This window comes from Balaenoptera physalus (assembly GCF_965194825.1).
Source record: "Balaenoptera physalus genome assembly, chromosome: 5".
Lineage (NCBI taxonomy): Eukaryota > Metazoa > Chordata > Mammalia > Artiodactyla > Balaenopteridae > Balaenoptera > Balaenoptera physalus.
The window spans coordinates 52,988,196-53,009,997 of record NC_138884.1 but is presented as its reverse complement, the minus strand read 5'-3'; the positions used below and the strand labels follow the sequence as shown (position 1 = coordinate 53,009,997).

The window sequence follows — 21,802 nt, the reverse complement described above, 5'->3', positions numbered from 1 at the left end:
AAGGGTAAGATGTGACAGGGTGAGAGAGTGGCATGGACATATACACACTACCAAATGTAAAATAGATAGCTAGTGGGTAGCAGTCGCATAGCACAGGGAGATCAGCTCAGTGCTTTGTGACCACCTAGAGGGGTGGGATAGGGAGGGTGGGAGGGAGACGCAAGAGGGAAGAGATATGGGGATATATGTATATGTATATGTATATGTATAGCTGATTCACTTTGTTATAAAGCAGAAACTAACACACCATTGTAAAGCAATTATACTCCAATAAAGATGTTAAAAAAAAAAAGGGGGGCTGGGAAATTTCACCTCAGCTGGATAGCTACTTAGCAGGGACAACTACATACTATAGAAAGAGAAGCATGAATCTGGGGGTACAGCTAGCCCCCTCTGCCACATTCTTCCCATGGGGACCAGGTGGGCTCTCCATCACTCGGGGATGCACGGTAGTCTGTACCTGTGGGAGATGCTCCCTGGGGAACCTGATGGGAAAACAACAGACCCCGTTTCTACAGCACATCTTAGTCACTGATGATTGGGAGGACAATGCTGTTTGAAAGTACTAGATACATAGATAAACCATAGTCTCCTAAACCTGACTGTAAAGCCAAGATTGAGGCTCTTGTAATCCTCACCCATCTCCTAGTATTAAAAAAAAAAACAAAAAAAAAAACTGTGCAGTTATTTAATACTTGCTGATTAAGATAGCTGATGAAAAATATTTCTGGCATCAGCACACAAATATTCTCAGTTATTTTAGATGAAGAAAATGATCTGAAAGGTTAAACTCCCAAGTAAGTGATTAATATGTAGTAAACTGGGACTTCCCTGGTGGTCCAGTGGTTAAGACTCTGCACTCCCAATGCAGGGGGCCCAGGTTCGAACCCTGGTCAGGGAACTAGATCCCGCATGCCACAACTAAAAGATCCCGCATGCCGCAACTGAAGATCCCGCATGCCGCAATGAAGATCCTGCATGCTACAACGAAGATCCTGCATGCCACAACGAAGACCCGGCACAGCCAAATAAATAAATAAACATTTTATAAAAAATACAGTAAACTGAATGAATGGCATGAATTTCAGTTCCTTAAAACCAGCACTTCTCTAAACTGAGTTCCCACTGACTCTCAGAATAGCAAAAAAGAGGGTCTGATGTATTCAGTGCCAGCATAATTCCTTATAAATATTTCCCAAATCATAATTCTAATAGTAACTATGGCTAAATGTGTGGCCAGCACAGAGAAAACATAATTTTAAAGGTCTCTGATCTAGAGAATCTATTTCAAAAAAACACAAAATTAAAATGCAACTTCAGTCATGCATTTTGCCCCTTCTAGGGAAGCTCATTACCATGTTATAACCACATATCCAGGCAGACCTGAGGAAGCCTAGGAAATACTTTTCTTGCCTACTAGATTGTTTTGCAAAGTTAGATTTAAATGTCAAGTTTGTCAAGCCCAGAGCCTTCTCCATCTTATTTATATCATTAAATAATAAAATTAGAGCTGCATTAAACATTTCAAGCTTCAGGTTGGTAGAAACTATATTAACTTCAATCAAATCAAAATTTTGCTGAACAAATGCATATATTCCAGAAGAGAAACTATTCCAGAAAGGAAAGACTGGAAAGTCCACCTTTTTTTCTTTTAATTTACATATTCATATCGTGAATCCGAAGTTCTGCACTAAGTGAGAAACCAAAAACCAGGGACTTGAAAAGGAGGATCTTCAATGGCTGTGAAGTCTCCGTACCAGCCCTGGACTGTCTATATTCACACGGGAAAGAAGTATGCCTCCAACCAAGAGTCTCCAACCAAGAGCCCACCAAGGCTGTGTGGTCCCTACCGTGGCAGACGCTCCTGTTCTATAGACCCCAGACCCACTCTGCTTCCTGCCCTTCCGCAGCCTGGGTCTCAAGCCTCCACAGGTTCTGTGAGCAGCCCAGCACCTTCCAAATAGTCCTCTTCTGCTTAAACTGGTGAGAGCTAGTTTCTGCTCCTTGCAGACAAAGGCCGCTAACAGAAATACCCATGCTCACACCTGAGGACACTGAGGCTCGGAATGATTCCATAAATTGGCAAACGTTACACAATTGGTTGGTAGAACAGTGAAGAAAGGACGCCTAGGCCAGTGCTCTTCCTGCTTTCCTGAGTGGAGTCCTGTTAAGGATTCTCACTTAGAGACTTATTTCTGACTGTCAAATGAACTCGAACTAATCTGGCATGTTTCCTCAGAGGCGATGTTCTCACTTCATCCCTTTGCCCTCATCGCCTGCCTCTCACAAAGGAGCCTGGGCACTGCACTGTGGAAGCATGCAGCACCCCCATATCTTAGGGCTCCCTTGATCACAGACATGATTCCTCAAAGCCCCGTTCTGTGAGACCCACAAAGCAGGAAGTTTGTCTTTGGTTCTGATTTGGGCTGAATATTCATAACGTCTAGGGTAATCGGGAGGATACGGCTGAACATGATTAGAACAATCTTTTCTTTACAGATGTTCAGCCATGACTGAGAATTACGTTTCTAAATCTGTGTACTGGAAATGTCACAAATAAGTCCCACCAAGTGGCTCTTCCTGAGCAAGAATATTGCCAACCCCCTTCTCCCCTCACAACAGAGAGGGCCCAGTATCGTGGAGCAGAGGCTTTGCCGCAGGGGCATGACCAGAAATGCAGTTGACTGAGACGGCCCACTCAACAAAGGGGCGTTGTCTAAAGGGAAGAAAAAGGCCAGTCCGTTTCAGACATCTCAGTCCTTCTCTCCCCAGTATGCCTTGCACCAAATAGAAACTAATACTGTTTAGCATGTCCTGTTTAGTAAGTAGAGGTCAGAATTAAGAGGTAGTCTAGAAAACAGGGTGACAGAGCAGAAAAGCACAAATGTGCTCCCTCATATATCGGAAAGCAAAGAGTCCGCTTAAAATGAAGAAATGCTGTATCCGAGAGGGGAAGGTGTACTTCAGATCTCTAATAGGTAAATGATCTTCCCTAAAGTAAAGCTTCTAACAAAGTTTGATTTGTCTGCCTAGAAAATTGTTTCTCTGCAAAATGATTCACAGCAACTATGATGAGCTAAGTCTCTGAAAATCTGCTGTTCTCGGCCTGCATAATTAACAGGTTATACTATAAAGAAACACATCAGCCCTGACCCCAAGTGGAAACAAGGTATTCCCCAAGGGGCTGTTCTTGCCTGAATTTACACTCCTGAACTTGGGGACATTCCAGGAAAGTGGTACTTTTTTTTTTTTCAAACAACAAAAATTTATTATCTCACAATTTCTGTACATTAGAAGTCTAGACACAGCCTAACTTGGTCCTCTGCTCAGGGTCTCACCAGGTCTCAAGGTGTCAGCTGGGGCTGTGGTCTTATCAGGAGCTGGGGTCTTCTTCAAGCTCATTCAGGTCGTTAGCAGAATTCACTTCCTTGTGGTTGTAGGACTGAGCCTGGTTTCTTGTTAGCTGTCAGCCAGAGGTCACCCTCAGCTGACCTCACCCTAGGGGAGCTGTCTCAGGTCTTAGCCATGTAAGTCTCTCACAACATACAGGCTTACTTCTTTAAAGCCAGCAGGAGAATCTCTTTCCCTTTGAATCTCAGTCCCTTCTGAATCACTCTCACCCGATTAAGTCAGGTCCATCCCAGATAATCTCCCTTTTGACTCACTCAGAATCAACTGATCTGAGATTATATCTGCAAAATGTCTTCATCTTTGTCATGTAATGTAACTTCATCATGGGAGTGAAATTGGTCATATGCACAGACCTGTCCATACTCAGGGGGAAGAGCATTATAAAGAATGTGTGCAAAAGGGGGCAATAATCTTGGGGGCATCTCAGTATTCTGCCATGTCCTTTCAGAAGGAGTTTCTATTTTCAGCACTGGTTCAGGATCAAAGTGCAGAGCTGACGGTGTATCAGTGAGTGCTGTGACTAGAGACCTTATGAGTCCATACCTACAATAACCCTGTGGCTACCATCTGCCATTACTACCCGGCAGCCAGTGGGGTAAAATTCTCGTTGGTCCAGAAAGCAATCTTTCTCTTTCCGTGGAACTACCAGAACATTTGCCTTCCTGAAAACTCAACGTAATCAACTTCTACAGAAAATCTTCCCTGTGAAAAATCAACTCTGCCTTCTTACTCTCCTCCTGCTTATTTCATTCTATCCTCCACATTAACCAGCTTTGTGATGTGGGACAAGTCACTTCGCCTCTCTGGGTCTTAGTTCCCTCATTTGTAAAATTCTCAAGAGGTTGTCTTAAGTGACCTTGAATCTGTTGTCCAGGTCTATCATTCCATTAGTCTAGGTAACCGGCCTGGGGAATCAGGTAGAATGAAATGTGATTATCGTTTAAGGGGAGATGGTGTAACTGAAGGAATCCAAAAGGAAAAGAAGATTCAGGAAGCGTGGTGATTAAAATGATGCATTTTAAGAATAATCACAAACACAAAAATACTATCTAAACAGAAAAGCAGAACCATTTTAAAAGTCACTAAATTGAATGTTGGTACAAAGTCACTGTCCTGGGACATCATCAAACTTCAGAATGGACACGACCCAGAGGCACACCACACGACATGGTCCCACAACCATCCCTCTGGGTGGTGGCAGTCACTGAACTCTCCACTTCAAACATCTCCATTCATTATTCTCATTATCCTCCAGTCATCATTCTCCATTCAAACAGCTTGTCTCAAGGTGACTGTCACAGGCGTAACAGTCACCTTATGAATTGTACTTTGGACTTTTTCCAGCACTAACCTAGCTTTTAGTCCTGGCTCTCTCATTTCCTTTAGTTCTTCCACCTGTAAAATGGAGATAACCACAGCTACCTTTCTGAGGAGTTAGTACGAAAAGCAAATAAGAGCACATACTTACCAGTACTTGATACGTTGTGAAAAACGTTCTGCAAATTAGGACGTTAATTTCAGTACTGTCATCAGTAATAATAATTTAGAAACACACCCTGATAGAGTTCTGTTGCTTCTCCTTCTGGGTCACTCAAAAGCGACCTATCTTGGGTAAGTGCAACATAAAATGCACCAAGAAAGGCAAATGCCTTTTTATGCATAACAAAAATCCAAGAGACACAGAGATGTGTGCCTTCACCCTCGAGAGCTCTGGACCAAAATGTGTCCTTTCAAACTTCTTGGAACCCTGAGAGGCTGGACTGAACATGACTAAGGCATTCCATCCCACTTCTCTCTCCTGATATTTTTTCGTTTCCCAACATTAAATTCACATCCCATCTCATTAAGGTCACTCAAACATTAACCGTATGTCATAATCTACTCCTCCTTCCCTTATCATAACTTTTACGAAATACACGGACATCACACCTTACTAACTAAATCTATTTCTTCAAAAGGTTTCCTCTTCACCAGAGTTAAACATGCCCATTCTCCATGTACATCCTGGGTGTACATGGCAGCACAAGTAGCATAGCTCATGATTCAACTGAACTCTAGATTATTTCCATTTCTATTTCAGCTATTCGTTTTGGACTTCAGTTTCATGTGTTTTAATAGAAAATTCATTCACATAGTACAAAATTCAAAAGGTACCAAAGAGAATAAAAAATAAGAAATTCTCCTTCATCCCATCCCCAAGCCACTGGGCTTCCCACCCAGCTATAGCCAAGGTTAGCAGATTCTACTCACAGTGCTGTTACAGTGATATTTTAAAAATTCGATTATGCAGCAAGCATAGAGTATCCACGATGTGCACTGCTTTAGTGATTAACTAATAATAATTGTTCCCAATTATTGAGCACTTACCGTGGGCCAGGTGCTAGGTACTAGGCTAAACATTTTACATGCCTACCTCTCTTAATCGTCACGATAACCCTTTGCACTGGTTCTATTAATGTCCTAATTTAACAATGAGGAAACTGAGAATGATTAAATAATTTGTCTAAATACAGACATTAGGAAAATAGACAAAAGACTTACACAGACACTTCATAAACAAGGATATCCAAATGGCCAATACCTGGGTAAAAATGTATTTAGTCACCAGGAAAAAAAAACCACAAAGAGCTACCAATACACGGCCACCAGAACGACAAAAATGAAAAAGACAGAGAATGCAAAACCGTCCAGATCCTCATTAACAGCAGAATGGGTAAATTATGGTATATTCACACAATAGGATGCCATGCAGCAAGGAGAATGAATAATCTACAGCTACATGGAATGATGTGGATGAATCTCATAAGTATGACATTAAGAGAAAGAAGCCAGACACACAAAAAAGTATATAGTATATTATTCTATTTATAAAAAGAACCAAAACAGGCAAAGCTACTCTATGTTGCTAGAAATCAGAACAGTAGTTATCCTTAGGGGAGGTGGCGTGTCAGGAAGGCGACCTGAGGGAGGCTTCTGGGGTGCTGATAATGAGCCAGGTTCTGCCTACACCGGTGTGTTCAGTTCATGAAAATTCATTAAGCCACACGGTGGATAAAATTTACATTTATATTTATGTGTATATAATATTGCAATAACCAGTTTTTAAAATTTTATGTCCTCATGAAGTTTACATTCTAGCGGACCCGAGGATATAGTATTTAACAGAAGTAGATCGCGACCAGAGGGCTGAGCAGATGCATCATTTCTTGGCATGGGTTTTCCAGGGCCCTGGATTCTGCTCCTGTTAAGAAGGGGGATTCTGGCTACACTGCTGCCCTCTCATCCTCAGGCTTCCATCACCACTCCACTAGAACTTAACATCCCTCCACTTATAGCTAAAGCAAGTGTTCTCAACCTGGGGCCTTCAGACCCCTCAGGAGCCCTTGGACAGAATTCAGGGTCTGTGAACTTAGATGTGCACTGCTTTAGTGGTTAATTAATAATAATTGCTCCAAATTATTGAGCACTTACCATGCGCCAGGCACTAGGCACTAGGCTAAACATTATATACTGAATATATTATATAAATACAATTTATATTTATATATATTGATCTATATCACTAAGTTCTACTCAACTGAAATTTAGCATTTTCCTCAACTATGAAGGTAGGCAAAAAAGCACGGTAGTATTAAAAGTACCTAAGACTTTATCACCAATTAAAACACCAGATATTTTCATATTCATTTCAGCTGTTGCAGATATCTTGAAATATAATTCACACTTATCATGACTTAGAAAGCTTGGTAACTGTTAGTTCTGCCCCTAGATTTTGTAGTCCATGTGTTAATAAACAAGCATTATATATTCCTGTATCACAATTTTGTATTTTTAGTATTTTGATAACTGTATTTCAGTATAATTAGTTTCCTTTGTAATCTTATCTATTCTATTTTTTGCATTTAGAAACATTATTTTGAAAAAGGATCTGTTCGCGTTCCAGATCGCCAAAGGGGTTCATAGAAGAAAAGGTATGTTCATATGCTGGCTATTTTACGTTCCCCATCACCACGACCACCTCTCCCCTGCATCCCTGCCCCGCGTGCCCTGCACTCTCCACTCTCCCCTGCCTTGCTCTGTACCCCACAGGTGTGACCCTCTATGGACTCACCACCCAGGCTTCCTTTACTACTCCCCCTCCCCAACTTGGAGGATATATGAATTTCCCCCTACTCCCTCCCTGCCTCACTAGGCTTCCAGGGGAGATTAAACTTCTCTGCAGCCACAGCTCCTACCATTCAACGCTCTTCCACAGCTCCATCCCTCTCAAGGCTCCAATAGCTTTATTCCTGAGCCTTGTCCCTTCCTCCTGTCACCAGTCCCTGAGTTTTTTACCCCTTGTTGGTTCCTTAATTCACCCACACTGCTGGAAACTCCCTTCATTAAATTTTGCTCAGCTTAAGTCTTTTGAGAACAATTTCCACTTCTTGCCATCCTGATAACATTTACAGACCCTAGGCTCACGATTTGTAGACTAAAGCAAGGCTATGACCCCATTCTCATTGGGGGGCAGAGCGCAGAAGTGTGTGTGTGTGTGTCTGTCTGTCTGTCTGTCTGTCTGTCTGTACTGCATCCCTGTGTTGGGAGTGGGGAAAGATGCTCAGGGACCCTGAACAATAACACTTTCTCCACCTTCCCATTGCCCTGAAAAACTTTTAGCACAATCTGAGATGGGAAACCAGACAAGCGATGCTAAGAAAAGGTCATGCCTGAGCTGAATATGTAATATCCAGCAGGAGTTATCCAGGGGAAGTCGGGAGTAAGGGGGAGACAAGATTCTTAACAGAGGGAGTAGCATTTTCCAAGGCACAAGTGGAGGAGAGCTGCTGCCAGGGGTTCTGCTGCAACTGTCACATGTTAGCAAATAAGTCCAAGCAGCACAGAGAAGCAGAAGGAAGCCATTCTTTGAAAAGACAGAAGAACAGGGAGGGTCTGCTGAAAGGAGATCACTGCTGGAGAAAAGCACAGTTCTAAATTCCTTACACCTGCCAGATACTCTCCTAGGCATCTCTGATTTCCCAAGGCTGAACCGACAGGAAAAAAGAAACTAGATCAAGTCCTGCTTGCAAAGAAGATCATTTCTCCTAAGATACTGTGAGGCACTTGCCCTCCCCTCTCATTGCCCAGGACAACGCTGGCTGACAGCTCTCTGATATGGAAGAGTGAACGGAGGAGACTGGCCAGGCAGGGAAGGAAGAAAAGAAGGAAGCCTGCCAGGAGCTCACCTCCGTATATCAGTGTGCGTGCAAGATAAATAATCCAAGCCAACCCAGGCAGCTATCAAACCAAAGGGCATGTTGCAGGTAGCAGATAAATCGCCATTGTCAAGGATGTCTTTTTTTGTTCCCGACAGACTCTTACTGTATCTCCCTCTCCTGACAAAGCAGCCCCAGGGACAGGTTTCTAACACGCACTGCCCTCTGGAAACGATAGTGCTTTTAGGGAGAGAAAAATGAGCTTGAGCTCCTGGGTCCAGAAGCCAGTAGACCATCGGCTGTGGGGACTACTCACTAAATACAGGTTAGAAGAAAAATCTATTGGAAACAATAGCTACATGCCGTCTTCACCAAAAGTCATTTCTGTTAATCCAGCAAATCTGAATCACCAGCGCTCCTTCAACAGGCTCATACCGTGAATCTTATCCACACTGGCCTTTCAGTGATTCCTCCTGACTCTGTCGTAGGCATTACACTCACTGGCAAACGCAGCACGTCAGAAGAGCTCCATGGGGAAAAGTTTATAAGAGAAATTGGTCGTCATTTTTTAAACTTTAAACATAGAAATTGTTTTAGTATCATTCTAGAAATGTCAGAAATAGGCAAATTCTTTATTTCTGGGTAGTAATTACAACTATCTGTTAGAACTTTGCAAATATGTCCATCAAGCTTTTGTCTAGGTAATTTGGGGGAAGGAAACCTCAAATTGTCTCTGAAACCGACTCTGCTCACCACCATTTCAGACACTTTAAAATTATTTGGGTAGTGGTTGCCAGGGGCTGGGGGAGGAAGAAGTGGAGAGTTGCTGTGCAATGGGTATAAAGTTTCAGTCATGCAAGATGAATAAGTTTTAGAAATTTGCTGTCCAACGATGTACCTACAATTAACAATACTGTACTGTACACACAAAAATTTGTTAGAGGGGTGGATCTCATGTTGTGTTCTTACCATGATACAATAAAAAAGAAAAAATCATTCGGAGATTCTGATTGTTCCTGAAGCAATGTAGAGCAGAAGGGACAGTCCAGACCTAGATTGGGGCACACAGGAGCACGCTTTGGCAGGAATCACTTTCTGGGAATGAACAAAGAGTCTGGCTGAATACTCAAAACGCTGAGCTAGAATTTCCCCCATTTATATAGCCAGTCTCCTCTCTCTCTCTACTTATTCCTCCTTTTCACACAAACAAGAGCAAAAGTCAGAAAAGGTTAAAAAGAGCCTTTTCCTCTTTAAATGCAACAGGAAGTAGGTTACTGTATTATCACAAAGTATCTATCTGTTTTGGTAGAGGAAACCTCCTTACCCTGTATAAAGATAGCCTCTAGGAGTCCAGGTATAACTATGCCTTTCCTGCCTTGAAAGACCAAGTCTCTGATCATCTATTTTGCTCATCCACAAGTTAGCATGGTGATGGGATTAAGAAAATGGGCCCTGGAGCCGGGCTGCTCGGATTTGGATCCTGGCTCTACCTACCACTTACTACATGACCTTGGGTAAGTTATTTAACTTCTTTGTGCCTTGGTTTCCCATCTGTAAAATGGGAATAATAGTTTTGCTATGAGGATGAATTTATAAAGCACATAGAAGAATACCCAACTCATATTAAGTGCTAATAAGTATTTGTCGAATAAACAAATAAAAAATAGATCTAGCTATCCCTTTTCCCACATCCAGCTCTATTCTTGTGTTGCCAGCCTCTCTCATTCTGGCGTGTTTCTCTGTGGTTGGCTGTGCCCATCTTTGCCACTTTCTGTCCTCTCTGATGATGAGGACTCGGGGGGATACAGATCCTCAAACAAACATTTCTTTACTTCATGACTAATACCCACTCGTCCTTCAAGTCTCCTCTTACACAGCTCTTCCTCCTGGAGTCTTCTCTGAGGAATTAAGTCTCCCTCTCACTTGCCCCATAGCACAATGTTTTTTCTCCACTCACTCATTCATTGAATCAAGAGAAAATTATCATGTAAGGCCCTGTGCTGGGTATTGGGAGCTTACATTCTAGAGAGAAACACATAGGAGGCCTGGAAAACCTTTTGATGAATGGATGAATATACAAATGACTCACTTATGTATCTGACCCTTACCACTTTCTCCCCACGGGAACAGACAAGAAACTGTCCAGATTACTCAGCAATTCTCTGACATCAGCCTATGACAAAGGGATTTGAGGGGTTTAGCCCCACCCCTCTCAGGACCCAGCTGACAGGGAGTCCCCTTCAAACTGCTGCATTTCTGCAGCCAATGCAACCGTGCAGCACACAGCAGCAGCCTTGACTGTTGCTGGACCCGTTCGGGGCTCTTCAGGATTCATGCAAGTGGACTGTTAGGAAGACTGAGACACTGGGAGTTACAGTGGATGGAGCCTTGCCCAGAGAAGAGGAAGGGCAAGAGAGAAATTAAAACCAGGCCGAAAGTCAAGCTAAACTAAGTTTTGCAAAACTAAAGTTTCACTCTGTAAAGAAACATTCTCCCATGTACTCTTTTGCTACAATCACCTGAACAACTCGGCAAATTTTCATTCATTACCTAAAACACACACGTGGGCACTGTGGTACTCTGAGTCTTCCTCATAGACGGCAGAGCTACCAGCTCTGAATTTACCTTCATCTTAAAATGATCCTTTTCAAGTTACTCAGCATAAGCCCTAAAGATTACTCATATAGCCATCATCCAATTCTTTAATGAGATACAGGATATAGACAGTGAATTTATAGACTTGAGAAATTGCAAGACAAGAAATTTCACATGTAAAAGAAACAACTTTTATAAGAATTAAAACTCTTTGTAAAGCAAGGAGAATGAAAGCAGATCCTGAAGACTACAAGCAAAGGAACTGTGGTTGTCATTAGGCCAAAGCCAGAATTTGGGGAAAGCATGGTAATCAGCAGAGACGGACAAATGCAGGTCAGGGGAGAGGGACAGGCTGGTACTATGGAGAAAGCATTGGGTTTTAAGTCAGAAAACATGGATTTGAGTCCTGATTTGCCTTTTATCAGCTGAATGACTTTGAGAATCACTTATTCTCTCTAGCCTCAGTTTCCACATACATCAAATGGCAATAATCTTTGTTTCTGCTTTAGGTAGCTCATGGGCTTGACACTAGCTAAGATCAAGTCAGGAATCGGTACGTAAACTCCCAGCAGAGGGCCTGATGTACAATGAGGCTCAATAAATATTCTTTTTTTTTTTACATTTTTTAATTAGAACGAAATAAATCTCTAACCCAAATGATCAGCTTATATGTTTCAAACTTGGCTCATGTTGAACTATATCAGTCATAAGAGTTTACCATGACTTTTTAAAAGAATAATGATGATGATAGCTAACACTTTTTGAACATTTTTAATGGATATGCCAGGCACTATGCTAAGAGCTTTACACACACTCATTTATTCCTCACATTATTCCTGATGTAAGTTTATCATTACAGAGGGGGAAATGGGCACAGGGAGATTAGGCCACATCCCTAATTACAGTAAATAAGTGATGAAGCATTTGTTAAAATTTACTTAAAAAGCAAAGTGGAAAATTCGATTGAGAGGGGAAAGATATGAAAAAAATATGCAAATAAATTTGCGGACATATATCCATCATATCTCTCATCATATTTCCTACCAAACAGAAGAATGCGTCTCTCAGGGCTCTCTCTCCCCCTTCCATTCCTGCTAGCTTAAGGCTCCTCCTACTGCCAAAGGGTCCTGACTTCCGGATGCCAGCCTTGCCAGTGCTTGGCAGGTCAGCCAGAACTCTGAGAAAGATGCTCAATCTTTACTTTGCCTTTTAGATCATAAAGAGATTTCTCAAAACCAATATAGTTTTATGAAGAAGACATTGTGCCTGTGACTCAAGTTAACAAATTTTTTGTTTGTTTTTCAATTTTCAGAGAATGAGTTAGTGTTCTAATACCACACAGGGGTTAAAAGCATACGCCATGTGATCTGGAGCCAGGAGTGCCTGCCTGCCTTCCAGGGCTGGCTCCTCTACTTTTGAGCTACGTGAGGTTGGTGGACAGCTCACTTCCACCAATTGGAATGTTGAATGAAAGAGATAGCCATGAAATGTAGCCTGGAAAGAGCAAGCAGTGGAGATCAGAGTGCTGACAAGTCCAGGAGGAAAATCCAGAGCATAGCCATCTCAGTGAGAGCATAGCCATCTCAGTGAGATCAAAGGGCCAGTACATGAGATTTAAGAGCAACGCAAAGAGAGTGGGTAAAAGCGACAAGTGCAGTGTCTGGGCCTCAGAGATGGACCAGTCCTCGCTGAAGCCTGTGCCCACGGAAGAACCATGGAAGTAAGATGAACTTCTCACAGTCCGGGAATGTCTTCACTGCTGTACCAGAGCACGGAGAAGACAAGTGCACATTAAAGTGGATACAGTATACTCAAAGATGATTTCTACTGAGACATGATCTGTAGAAGGCTTAGAAATTAGTGAATATTAATTTGGACACACTGCAGAGATCACCCCTTGAGGTCGGGTTTCTTTGTGATTTGGGGAATAATCATTGAACCATGGCAAGTTGACAGCAAGAGCCAACAAGCCTTAGAAATAATGGCACAAACCTGTCCTCCATGACTCAAAGCCATAACATTTTTCCAAGCTCTTGGAGCAGGAGCCATCAGCATAAGAGGTCCCCCCAGCAGGAGTCCCTCACTCAGTCTGCTCAATCTGACTTTCCCACACACCCTGCCAAGAACACCTCCCACCCGCCTCTCTAAAACTCTGATCATGTCACCTTTCCTCCCAGCACCTCCGAGGAAGAAACACTTGTAGAAATCAGGAAATGAACAGAGAACTTCATCAAGGTCAAGCACATGGCTAAACTGTACAGGATGCCCTATATGTGACAGAACACAAACAAAAAGCAAATGGAAATTAGCCTTGACGTATTATACTCACAATTCAGTGCAAAGTACAGCCCTGTGAGTCTTCTGGCTCTGTCTAGAAAGAGAACTTTATTAAACATATCTCTGTTGCTATCCAGGGCACCTGCCACAAAGATACTACAAAATACAAAATAACAGCTTATTCCCGGGTTCATAAAAGCTCTCGGAGAAGAACAATTAAAGCTATCTATGCCTCTGGGGACATCGCATTTTACATCAACAAATGTTGTGTCATCTGTAACCTTGCCAATTTCCATTCAAGAACTTCCAATTATTCATATTGCTAGGGGGTGAATTCTGGTTTTCTTGCTGATAATTCCATTACCTCTTCTCCATCCTCCTCCCCCCAAAAAACAGATTATAGGCTTTTCTTGGGGGAAAAAATTATAAACAAACTGCAAGTTCAACCTTCCAGTGCTACAAAGCTGGGTGCTATTTTCTGTTGTCCCAAATGGCTTCTTAAAACCACATGAAATAAACCTATTTCATTTTCACACACATCATTGTGTCCCTGTGGGTTGTAGAAAAGCATTTTCAGTCAGTCACTAACTGTTCTACGTGGATGCGAAGTTTTCCTTATTGTCCTACTACCGGGGCATCTCAGATTTTTTCCCCCTGTAGGGCATCCTACAGGGGGAAGGTAGGAAGAACTCGTGGGGGAGCACAGGGGGCACAAAGGAAGTTAGGAAGGAGGGCCTGGTCTGCTAATCCCAGTGATGGCCACGGCAGTGGAAGGGTTTGCCCCTGACTGGAGCCCAAAGGTTACAGAGCGGCAGCTACGTGGGCCTAAGAATCAGACTGATTATAGAACTCACTTCCAGGCTGCTGATGGTGATGAGCATAAATTAACATTTCGGGCTTCCCTGGTGGCGCAGTGGTTGAGAATCTGCCTGCCAATGCAGGGGACGCGGGTTCGAGCCCTGGTCTGGGAAGATCCCACATGCCGCGGAGCAACTGGGCCCGTGAGCCACAACTACTGAGCCTGCGCGTCTGGAGCCTGTGCTCCGCAACAAGAGAGGCCGCGACAGCGAGAGGCCCGCACACCGCGATGAAGAGTGGCCCCCGCTTGCCACAACTAGAGAAAGCCCTCGCACTGAAACGAAGACCCAACACAGCCATAAATAAATAAATAAATAAATAAATAAATAAATAAATAAACCCAAAGTTTAAAAAAAAAAAAGAAAGAAATTAACATTTCATTCCCCCCAGTCACTGCAGTGGCTGGAAGACATGATTGATCTAACGTTTGGCCTCCCTACAAGGGATGTGCTCATGCTTTCTCCCAGCACTCTCCACTTCCTTATGTGCTCAGCTTTTCATCACCAGACAAATATCTGGGCTTGAGCCTCGGGACCATCAAGCAGCAGGCAACCTGCTGGGGTAGTTACATCTCCACACCCTGTCTGTGCAGCACCACTTAACTGAACAGCAAAAGCTAGTGATCTGGACTTCCCTGGTGGTGCAGTGGTTAAGAATCCGCCTGCCAATGCAGGGGACGCGGGTTCGAGCCCTGGTCCGGGAAGATCCCACATGCCGCGGAGCGACTAAGCCCGTGCGCCACAACTACTGAGCCCACGCACCACAACTACTGAAGCCCATGCACCTAGAGCCCGTGCTCTGCAACAAGAGAAGCCACTGCAATGAGAAGCTCGCGCACCACAACAAAGAGGAGCCCCCGCTCGCCGCAACTAGAGAAAGCCCGTGCACAGCAACAAAGACCCAATGCAGCCAAAAATAAATAAATGAATAAATAAATTTATAAAAAAAAAAAAAAAAAGCAGTGATCCTGTAGGCAGTGGGCTCAACAGCATCAGGACCCATAGCAGGTCCCCTTTCAGGTTACAAGCCTTCCCCATCCTTCAGGTCTCTGTTAACACTTTTCTGTGTAAAAATGCACACATCTGAGCAAAGTGGACTGGGTTTGCAGGCATGGCTAAACGTAAAGGAATTTGTGTGGTTCATTCCCCTTAAAGTAATTGTTAGCATTTGGTCTGTTTCTTTTCATAACATCACCCTTTAACCAACAAATGTTTCCAAGAGCTTTTTCTATTATCAGTCATCTGGTTTACTGGCTTGTCTGAGAGTTGAGCCCACAAGGTGCCTGATGGGGAAGGAAGTGGGGCTGCCAGAAGACTGGGGTGGGGACTTTTCTCTGAGGCACCAGAGGGGCCCCTTTTACTGCTTTGCACAAAGACTTCCGTGATGCCAGCAGCAACCTGAGTAACACCAGCCATTGCTGTAATATCTATGCCACGTCCTCTAGAGGTCATATGAGGGCTCTGTACTGTGGGCACAGCTCAGACCCAGTACATGTTAGCTGGCCATTGAGTGAATTCTGTATATGTTCAATGAAAACTGTTTTCCTTTCTTCGAAGAGTAGGTGAAGGACAGGAAGGCTTGAAATAACACTTGCTGTGTTTTTGGCTTATCAGAAAGGATGGATCCGTTACTGAGAGACTGAAGAATTTGGAAGCAAAGGTTGTATTTTCATCTTTTCTGAGGACTGAGACTTGGAAAGAGAATGATATGGGAGGTACTAAAGAAAATGAGTTTTTCTAGACTAAGGTTTACAATATAGATAAATATGCTTCATGATTGGCTAGACTAAGCTTATCCATTTAGCAATTATATATTAAGCCCTTGTTATGTCTCAGGCACTGAAGGAACGTATTTCAGGAAAACGGTGAAGAATGCGTTTGCCTGTAGCCACCACTTAAGACGGGTGCAAGCCAAGCAGAAGGAGTGACCTTGTCTGGGAGAGAGTGGATTAGCTTAACGAACTGGGGGGGGGAGCACCTAGAGGGTTGAGGGAGAGGCAATGACAACTGTGTTCAAATGTGTGAAGAGCTATTATAAGCAATTAGATTAGTTCTGTCCAGCCCTTAACTGTTAGACTCATGGATAAAAGGGTTGAGCAGGCAGAGTTTGGGTCTCACTGGAAATAAGAACCTTCAAACCATTATTACTGAAGCCTTGAGTACTAATGATTTTTTCATCACAGAAGATATTCAAGCAGGAGTTGAACAACTACTTGTCCTGGATGCTAAAGTGGGAATTCAAGCAGCACAACAGAATGAATGAATGAATGAATGAATGAATTTAAAGTGCTTTCTGATCCTTAGATTCCATGAGATTCTTAAGGAAGAGAGCCTTATGCTTTTCATGTCAGTTCTGGGGCACCAACTCCTTCCCTGTCTTCTATTAGACTTGTTAAATTTGAATAACACACATGTTGTAATAAGATCATAAAACGTGTTTTATTTTTGTTGCACCCTAACATTTATGAATTGATTTGATTCATACCTTCTGTTTATCTCACTTTGTAAATAAGAAAACAGAGAACATTTGAGTTAAATACAACAGCAATCAAGAAAGGGTTCACTGTGGAATACTACTCAGTCATAAAAAAGAAGGAAATAATGCCATTTGCAGCAACATGGATGGACCTAGAGATTATCATACTAAGTGAAGTAAGTCAGAAAGAGAGAGACAAGTACCATACGCTATCACTTATATGTGGAATCTAAAATATGACACGTATGAACCTATCTATGAAACAGAAACAGAATCACAGACATAGAGAACAGACTGGTGGTTGCCAAGGGGGAGGGGGTTGGGGGAGGGATGCAGTGGGAGGATGGGGTTAGCAGATGTAAGCTTTTATATATAGAATGGATGAACAACAAGGTCCTACTGTAGAGCACAGAGAACTATATTCAATATCCTATGATAAACCATAATGGAAAAGAATATAAAAAAAGAATGTATATATATATATGTATAACTGAATCACTTTGCTGTACAGCAGTAATTAACACAACACTATAAATCAACTAGAGTTCAATTAAAAAAAAGAAAGGGTTCATTGTACTAATGTTCTGTTTCTTGAGCTGGATGGTGAATATAGAAACTTATTCCACCTATCTGTCTGTCTGTCTGTCTGTCTATCTATCTACCTTCCTATTTGTCTAACAGGAATGCTGCAACTGAATTATAAAGACAGAAAAATAGCTAACATTAGAATGCCTACACTCTTTCTACTTTACAGCCTATAACTTAAACTATCCCTATGTAAGATTAATAAAATATACCCTTAAGGTAAAGATTTTTTTATTTGGCTTGTAGATATTTGACCTCATAAAAACTTCACAATTATTACTCAAATTGCATTGCCGCTCTCTTGGCTTTGTGATTATATCAACTTCTCCCTTGAATTCCCCAAGCCGCTCAGGATATTACAAAATGAAAACAAACAACTGTCAAATCTCAAATATAATCAAACGTACCATCCTTCTCAGGATGTCCTCTTTTTGTCTTTCTCTCCCCCTCACATGGCCTACCCAACCCCCTTCAATATGCGCACGCACACACACACACACACATACACGTACCTGCACACATGCACACACATAGTCCTCTGAAAAATTCATTGCCTGATTCCTGGCGGCTCTGAACACCGGCAAATTGCACAGCATCGGAAAATCCATATATATTCTAGCAGGCTGTGAAAAAGAATTTCCCCTGGAATTTGATGAGATGACCACCCAGAATCAGAATAACACTTATTCAAGACATTTAAAACAGACTGGACAAAGCACTAGAGATTATGATGTAAAGATCAATTCTCCCCTAGCGAAGAAATAGACTAGGTGATTTAATGTACTTTTCCCATTGTTAATTTCTATGATCTTGAGATTAATTTGAATGCAAACTGAATCCATTTGAATAATAGCTCAAGAAAAGAACTTGGTTGCTAATTTAATAGGTGCCGGGGTGTGAAAATTTATTGTCGTGATTATAGTAACTGAAACTAAGCTTGTAAAAATATTTTTGCAGAATATTAAACAGTTCTATAGTGACTAGGGCCACACACATATACATACAACATAGCAGGCTCTCTTTTATCATGACTTTATAGTCTTCTTTAAGTGAAAAAGGCGTACCAAGATGCTGTTGGGTTAGAATTGCCTTAGTACGTCTCACTCTGATTTGTCCTGGTTGCCTAAGAGATATGAGAGACAGCTCCTAAATAAGAAGATCACTTAGGACAGAAAGATGGCTGAAAGCTAGAACAAATACTCAAAACTGTAATTTTAAAGGAAGAACATGGCAGAGATGGGGGTGTGGTAGGGAGACATCTTCAGCAATTTGCATTTTGGGATTCACGTTTGCTTCTTTCAGCAGCATCCGTAGATCAAAGGCACATCTTGCGCTTGTCTTTCTACTGTGAATTCCCTAATGGTTTGTATAAAATGCTCTAACTATAAGCATATAGATAAATGTTTGCATTTGCACATACATTATGGTACATGTTGCCCAAGAGATAAAAGAATAAATGACAAATACCTCCATATCCAATTAATAAAGAGAACAAAAAATGTATCACAATGACTTTGTATTTTGTTTGTTGATTTGGTTTTTGGATAAAGGAAAAGTCAGAAAAGAATCAAAACAGATGAGAAGGGGTTCATCTCCTAATTGCCAAAAACCAATCAAAAGTTCAGTAATAACACCCACATTTTATTGGACATCCACTACATGCACAGTTTGTATCATTCTCTTAAATCCTGATAAAAATTGTGCACGCAGGCATTGTTATCCTCATTTTAGAGACAAAGAAACCAAGAATCAGAGAGGTTGGGCTTCCCTGGTGGCGCAGTGGTTGAGAATCTGCCTGCTAATGCAGGGGACACGGGTTCGAGCCCTGGTCTGGGAAGATCTCACATGCCGCGGAGCAACTGTGCCCGTGAGCCACAACTACTGAGCCTGCGCGTCTGGAGCCTGTGCTCCGCAACAAGAGAGGCCGCGATAGTGCGAGGCCCGTGCACCGTGATGAAGAGTGGCCCCCGCTTGCCGCAACTAGAGAAAGCTCTCGCACAGAAACGAAGACCCAACACAGCCAAAAATAAATAAATTAATTTAAAAAAAAAAAGGAAACAGCAGCTTAGGAAGTTTGAAAGGTTAAGCAAATGTTTAAAAAAAAAAAAAAAGAATCAGAGAGGTTAATTACCTTGCCCAAATAAGTAAATGGCAAAGTAAAACTACCAACTAAGACCAAAGTCCCTGTTATTTCACCTGCATGTCTCAGTACCCACCATGGATACCTAAAGGGAGATGGTCCAGATTGAGGAATGGTGACTGGGCCTGTCTTTTAGGGTTATTTTTAATTTAGACACAAGTATCCTCTCAAATAATTTTGCCACACCTGACAGCCCTAACAGAAAGAGTAATAAAATCTTGATTTTGCAAAACAGAGAACTGATACTGGTTTAATTTAAATCTTCAGACGTTGACTGTATTTTAACATATACTCCCATGGATTTGACTCAAAGATGCAAGTAAGCACTATGGGAATTTCAGACAACACAAAAGATACACTGAGGTTAAGAGGGGGTGTGGAGGACATATCCTGGGACTCGTGAAGCCCCAGCTTAGAGAGGTGGTAAGAATTCTATACTGTTTCCTTTCATGACTTTTGTAGTTTTCAGCCCAGACACTTCCTTACATAGAAGGCTAGTGTGGAGAGTGTCCATTGGGTGGATTCTGTCCAATCACTTATAACATATTTAGATCTGGACTTTACTTCTTCCTGTTGTTACCTGCTCATTCAATGACTTCATAAGATAGTGGTGCAAGGACAATCAGGATTTGGTCTCAGAGACACAATCCCCAGAAATAGGTTTCTTTCTAATGCAGATGTCGCATGTACCAGGATACAGCAATCATTTAACAAATATTTACCGAGTGCCTAAAGCAAGTAGAACACTGAGGAGAATACAAAGAAGCATTCCCTCAAGTGCTTAAAATCCAGCTGGGGATTTCAAAAGACAAGTAATGAGTGTAGGTGGCAAGTGATGGCTCTGGCCTGGCACGAGGCTCTGCAGCTTGGCCTGGATCCACCCCAGGAATAAATCTACTCTTAGGCAGAAGGGATTACAGAAGCTGCCTGTGAAATCAGAGCAGGTCTGTAAAGGACCAAACGGTCCCTGGCACACAGCAGGCACCCAATGAAGATGGTTTTTTTCTCTCTCCCCTTTCTCTCCCATTACTCCAGGGAATAGCACCAAGCTCTCCTTGCAGTCAACCAGCTTCAGTGTTGCTCCCCGGTCCTGATAACAGGACTTTTCTTTCTTCTTGAGCCCTTGGCTCCACTAGTTCAAGAACTCTGTCCTGTTCCCCAGCTTGGTTACCTGCCCACATCCCAGACCCTTAAGAATTGAGGGCTCCATGCCTTGCTTTTGCTTGTCACTCTCCGAAGGACTGGCATTCCAAGCCACTTAGTGACAGGAGCCTGGTCCAAAAATGCCTATGGCCTGTTTGCCTGCTGCTTCAGATATTGCCTGCTCTGTAGTTTCTTATGCTCCACATGGGTCATGCAATTAGACCACAAATATCGATTCATTCCAGTGTACTGGCTGCCTAGAACACTTTGTTGGAAAGAAGTCCAAGGCCTTGTCTACGTTCCAGAAAATAGGACGTCATGATCAACTAGTGATAGCTGTTCTTGGCATGGAAGGGTAGGGTTGGTGGGTACAAGGGCTGTATCCTTCCTAACCCTGTTTCACAGACTATTATCTTTTCATTACCTTCCTCACTCGGTACCATGTTTAACTTACCACACTTACCTACTTCCCAGCACTTGCAGTTGGATCTGTCCCTCTGACCCTACTTCAAAGACTCAGAATTGATACAGATCCAAATCCAAGTCTCCTCCCTGGCGTCACTATCCTATTGTCGAAGAAATCCTAAACTTAGCACAATAAAAATTATATAGTTCAGATTGGAGAGGCCAGGGTGAGAACAAGAATAAAACAGTACAGGCTCGAGGAAATATATTCAAAGATGTGGCATCTACAAAGTGCAGAATTATTCCAAGAATAAGCAGACCACCATGATTGATAGTAACCCATTCATTCACATCTGTCTTTAAAATAACGTACATCATAATTTGAACCCTGTTCTCTAGGACACGAGTATCAACAAAATCATTAACTCATATCCAAATCCTCCCAAAGAACTTGACATAAGGTTTTTTATCATTGAGTTGTTAGAGATCCTAACTAGGGAAATTAATTTGCTATCTACCTTGAACAATGTAAAAATTCAGATGTGTTTGCAAACCTAATTTTCAAGTGGCCTTTCATAAACTTGTTTTTCATGGCCCTTGGCTAATTAAGAACCCTAGTTTCCATGAATATTTTATTTTTCAGGTTGGTTAGGAAGGTTTATCGTCTATTCCCTTTATTTGTCTTTTTCTCCTTAATGGGACAAGCCATCAGTTTGTC

The 21,802-nt window shown here is 42.2% G+C and overlaps 1 protein-coding gene across 1 annotated transcript in view; it reads right to left on the bottom strand.

Annotated features, from left to right (window-relative positions):
• Positions 1-21,802, bottom strand: part of RASGEF1B (RasGEF domain family member 1B) — a gene marked incomplete at its 5' end in the record, with an annotated part of 555,712 nt that overhangs the window by 480,023 nt on the left and 53,887 nt on the right. The window lies entirely within an intron of this gene.